This window comes from Nannospalax galili, unplaced genomic scaffold (assembly GCF_000622305.1).
Source record: "Nannospalax galili isolate Female #2095 unplaced genomic scaffold, S.galili_v1.0 scaffold336, whole genome shotgun sequence".
Lineage (NCBI taxonomy): Eukaryota > Metazoa > Chordata > Mammalia > Rodentia > Spalacidae > Nannospalax > Nannospalax galili.
This window is the reverse complement of record NW_008343385.1, coordinates 3071806-3076844: the sequence shown is the minus strand read 5'-3', so window position 1 is coordinate 3076844 and position 5039 is coordinate 3071806. Positions and strand designations below refer to the sequence as shown.

Below are 5039 nucleotides of genomic sequence, written 5' to 3'. Positions count from 1 at the left end.
TTGAGTTTTTCACTTCCTTCTTCATTTCAGCCTGAATATTCTTCAATATTTCTAACTTCTGAATTCATTCAGAAGTTTATCCCTATCTTATTTTAATTCTTTGATTTGTTTGTTCATGGGGTCTTTAAATTCATTGAATTCCTTGATCATATTAAAGATTGTTCTTTTAAATTCAGTGTCCTGGGTTATCTCTAGTGGATTCTCCTTGTAGAACTCGTCTACAGGACTGATGGAGTTTGGTGGGGACATAGTGTTTTGGCTTTCCATTTTATTTTTCTTTTGTTGTGGTTTTGGCACGTGAATTTCTTTTGTTGTTTATGATTTTGATATGAGAATTAAGTTGAAGTATGCTTCTGTTTGTATTATCTGGGTTCCTAGATCCTTTCTTTATTGGTTATGTAAAGCTGGTGGGTACAGGGTTCAGGTTCTTTCAGGTTTATTTTGGCGGGAACTGATGGCTTCAGATCAACTATGCAGGGGTACCCACAGAAGCCCAATTCAGGTTCCAGTCAGGTACACTCAGGCTTCCTTCACCACGTGGAGGCAGGATCCAGGGTCTCTCAGACAGTCCTGTGTGTTGTCAACCCTATGCCAGAGGGAGGCCAGAGAGGGGCCAGAACTAGGCACTCTCTGGCATTCTGCTGAGATCCTGACCCCAGCCTTAGTCTATCAAAGCCAGATCTGCCCTGGGGCCTTGGGAGGGGCCTCACAAAATCCCAGGTAGGGGAATGGTATGGCACAATTAGGGGAAGCTCACCACCATGTGCAGGCAGGACCTGGGGGCTGTCAGGCTGTCTCCTGGGTTCTCAGGCCTTCTGGTAGTTGGAGGCCAGAGGGAGGCCAGAACCTGGCACTCTCTGGCGGTCTGCTGAGCTCCGAGCAGCTATGCCAATGGAGGTCCAAACCCACCCTCTCAAGACTGTCTCTCCCTTCAAGTTCTTGGTCAGGGTAATCAAAGAGATTCCCAAAATAACCCGTTATTGCCACAGTCCTTGATCTCTTCCCAGAATCTGAAGGTAAGACCCTATTGCTGAAGCAGGACATACTTTAGACACAAGACTTAGAGCAGTTGCATGGAACTGATCTGGAAGCCTCCTCTCTGAAAACTAGCTTCTGTAGTATCAGAAGATACCATGCAAACTGCCTAGGAAGAAAACCAGTCAACGATCCTCTCTACCTGTAAAGTCTATGAATCACAACAATGACTGGCACAGCAAATAATCTCTACTGGTGCAATAGTGCACTTTTATCTTGGGCTTAATCAACAGCTGTTTAATTGGACTTAAGGCCCGCTCAGTGGGAATGAACTCATATGTGGTACTTTAAACATAGCCAAATACACATTAGCTGGAGATGACATAGATGCTAGAGAAAAACCTACTTTGGTCACATCCTTAGACTGACATAATTTCTTACTAGATTCTAATTACATATCCTTATATTTACAGATAAGTGTATAGCTTACCACTTTTTTTTTTCAACAGATGGAGGCTATTACAAAGTTGCACAACAGATTGAATGGAGAGAATAAGTGTCTGTGAGATGCCCAGTCCTAAGTGACTCATCTACAATGCAACCTCTACACATAAGGCTCTGGGAGCATAGTGGAAAGGGAGCAGAAAGAATGTCAATGCATCTCTTCATTCTCACCAGCAAAGCTTCCTCATGAAGCAGATGGTGATTAAGCTAGAAAGCCATAAATGGCCAAAGTGCAAAGAATAAGGTACTGCAGAGTGCTTATCCCTCAATAGGATGCCTATATGAAACCTCTGCCACCCAAGGCTCAGGGACCATTTCAGAAGATGGGGCAGAAAGATTATAGGAGCCAGGAGTGGTTGATGACCACAAGGAAACAGAGTTTTCCAGACAGCTGGGAAGTTACACATATAAACTTACAGCAATGGTGACAGCCTGCACAAGACCCATGTAAGCTCAAGCCAGAAGAAATTCCAGCAGAGAAGTGGGGAAATGGATAAGAAGCCCCGCCTCAGCTGAGGAACTATTTGCAACAGATAGTTGCTTTTGTTAACCAGGCTTCAGTGGATGCATGCACACTGACTGACATTTGGGGACACAAATTTAACTCAGTAGGCCTTAATACATATCACAAGTACATGAAATCTAGCAGTGCAGCGGGGGAGGAAGTACAGATAGGGAATGGGGTCTAAGTATGATCAAAATATATTGTGTGAAGTTCTCAAAAATTCAGTAATTAAAAAAAGTGAAGACAGGGAGTTGGGTGGATAGGGAGGTGGGGATGGATCTGGGAGGAGATGGGGGAGGGATAGGGATGAGCAAAATACACTGTATGAAATCTCAAGAATTCATAAAAATATTATTTAGAAAAAACAACTTTGTTGCTTATGTATAAAGTTTATTTTGACTCAGAACATAAAAATAAGTAACCTTGAGAGCAGCCATCTTCCAGTGATTCGCCGAAATGACAAACACAAAGGGAAAGAGGAGAGGCACCCGCTACATGTTCTCTAGGCCTTTTAGAAAACATGGAGTTGTTCCTTTGGCCACATACATGCGAATCTACAAGAAGGGTGATATTGTAGACATTAAGGGAATGGGTACTGTTCAAAACGGAATGCCCCATAAATGCTACCATGGCAAAACTGGGAGAGTCTACAACGTCACTCAGCATGCTGTTGGCATTGTCGTAAACAAGCAAGTTAAGGGCAAGATTCTTGCCAAGAGAATTAATATGTGTATTGAGCATATTAAGCACTCTAAGAGCTGAGACAGCTTCCTGAAGTGTGTGAAGGAAAATGACCAGAAAAAAAAAGAAGCCAAAGAGAAAGGAACCTGGGTTCAGTTGAAGCGCCAGCCCGCCCCACCCAGAGAAGCACACTTTGTAAGAACTAACGGAAAAGAGCCTGAGCTGCTGGAGCCCATTCCCTATGAATTCATGGCTTAATATACAAGAAGAAATAAAAGCCCTAGACATAAAAAAAAAAAAAAGTAACCTTGTTTTGGTCAAATCCATCTGGCTTTGATTGTCTTGACATTCATTTTTCTCTGGGTTTCTAGAATAAGATAAAGCAATTAGTCAGTTATGGGCCTCTCACAGCTCACACCGAATCCTGGGAAGAAAGAAGTCAATGATACAGAAGCTTTCTGAATCAAATGTGGTGTCTCAGGAATGGTGACTGAAAAGTTTGCCTTGTTAGGACAGAAGTGGAGCCACGACAGTGGTGGAGAGCCCTTGCGGAACCCAATGAGATATGTGAGCTCTAGCCACTGCCAGCCTACCTCTGTCCCCATCACATCTATGCTGTCCCATCGTATCCTGAGCCTCACACTACTGCTCCAAATCTTCCGGAAGCACAGGAATTGAAGACCAGTTCCAGTACGGCACAAGAGTCATAATGGACATGCTGTTATTGCACCCAGAGGAGGGCTCTATTTTAAGGAATTGGATCCCGAGATTAGGAGGACTGGCAGGCTGGAGATGGCCTGCCTAACCTGGGGGACTTCAGGCTTTCTCCTAAAGCCTCAACTGATTGGATTGAAGCCCCTCCACATTATGGAGTATAATCGTCTTTAACCAAAGTTTACTGGTTTAAATGCTGGTGATATCTTTTTCTTTTCCTTCACTTTCTTTTTCTTTCCTTTCTTTCCTTTTTTTTTTCTTTGAGAGGATTTCATGTATTTCAGGCTGGCTTTGAATTTCTTACATAGCTAAGGATGACCTTGAATTTCTGATCCTCTTGCTTCCACCTCCCAAGTGCTCAGAATACAGGCATACACCTCCATGCCTGGTTTATGGTTCAGGACTGAACTCAGCACTTCATGCATGTTAGGCAAGCATTATACCAACTGAGTCACATCGCCAGCCCCACTGGTCACATCTTTTAAAAAAAAGCCTTTATACCATCATCTACACTGTTGTTGGTGTGCCAGGAGAACCAAGTTAACACATAAAATTAACCATCCCATGTGGTTACAGGGTAAGCAGGCTAGGCTGCTCAATGTCTCTGAGTTTTAATGAACTTGGTGGGTGAGAAGAGCAGTAGGCTCAGCAGCCCATGCTGGAGGAACTCTGCAGGCCAGAAGAGCCAGGGCCCTCACTTGTTACCTTTTGCATCTCTGCAGGCTGGATGCATAAAGTGGGGAAGCAGCTGAGAGAGGTGCGTGCATCAGCACTTAGGAGCTCCTTGGTACAGCAAGAAGCAATCTTTTTTTTTTTTTTTTTTTTTTTTTTTTTTGTCTTTTTGAGACAGGGTCTCCCTGTAGCCCAGCTGGCCTGGAGACAGCCTTTAACTCATAGAAATCCACCTGCCTCTGCCTCTTTGAGTGCTGGGATTAAAGGCATGAGCCACTACACCTGGATAGGAAACAATTCTTACACCATAGTCACATAGCACCGGCTTCTGCTTTTTGCTTATCTTGAGGCCTGTGCGTGGTTTTAATACCACAGGCCTACTCAGGTCCACCATAGAGAACCGGGGTGTGGATTTGGAGAATTCCCTCAGCACAGTGCTTGGAGGAGGCCAGGTGTCAAAAAATTCTATGTAGAGAAGATACTGTTCCTTCAAAATACATGACCGCTCTTATGTCCTTTCTTCAGTTTTTCTCCTAAAAGTACATATTTAACTTGTAGCCATAAATGTGCATTGTTGGGCCAGCGAGAGGGATCCATATGGTAGAAAGAGAGAACAAACTTCTGCCAAGTTGTCCTCTGAACTTCCCATATGCACTATGGTGAGTGCGCATGCACACACATACGCGCGTGCACACACACACACACACACTAAATAAATGTGAAAAATTATACTATGCATTTAGTGTGGGGGGATGGGAGGAGGAGAAATGTGAATATGTTTGAGTGCTTTCTGACTTTTTTCTTTAGCAGACAATACAGCTGAGTGCAGCCTTAAGACAGAGAAATTGTATATTTAAGTTGGCTAATAAAAGTGGCTTGCTTATGTGCACTGGAGTAGCTCTCTCTGGAGGGGAAAGGACTCACCTTTGCACCAGAAGCTCCCTCTTACTTCTTCTGGGTCTGAGGTGGTGACTGGTCATTCCTCAGT

General features: G+C 43.8%; 1 pseudogene across 1 annotated transcript; it reads left to right on the top strand.

The window, feature by feature from the left end:
* The first annotated feature begins 2412 nt into the window (after window positions 1-2412).
* On the top strand, window positions 2413-2950 carry LOC103739196 (annotated as a pseudogene). Its single transcript, XR_001872582.2, has one exon. The product of XR_001872582.2 is annotated as a 60S ribosomal protein L21 pseudogene (transcript).
* The last annotated feature ends 2089 nt before the right edge of the window (window positions 2951-5039 follow it).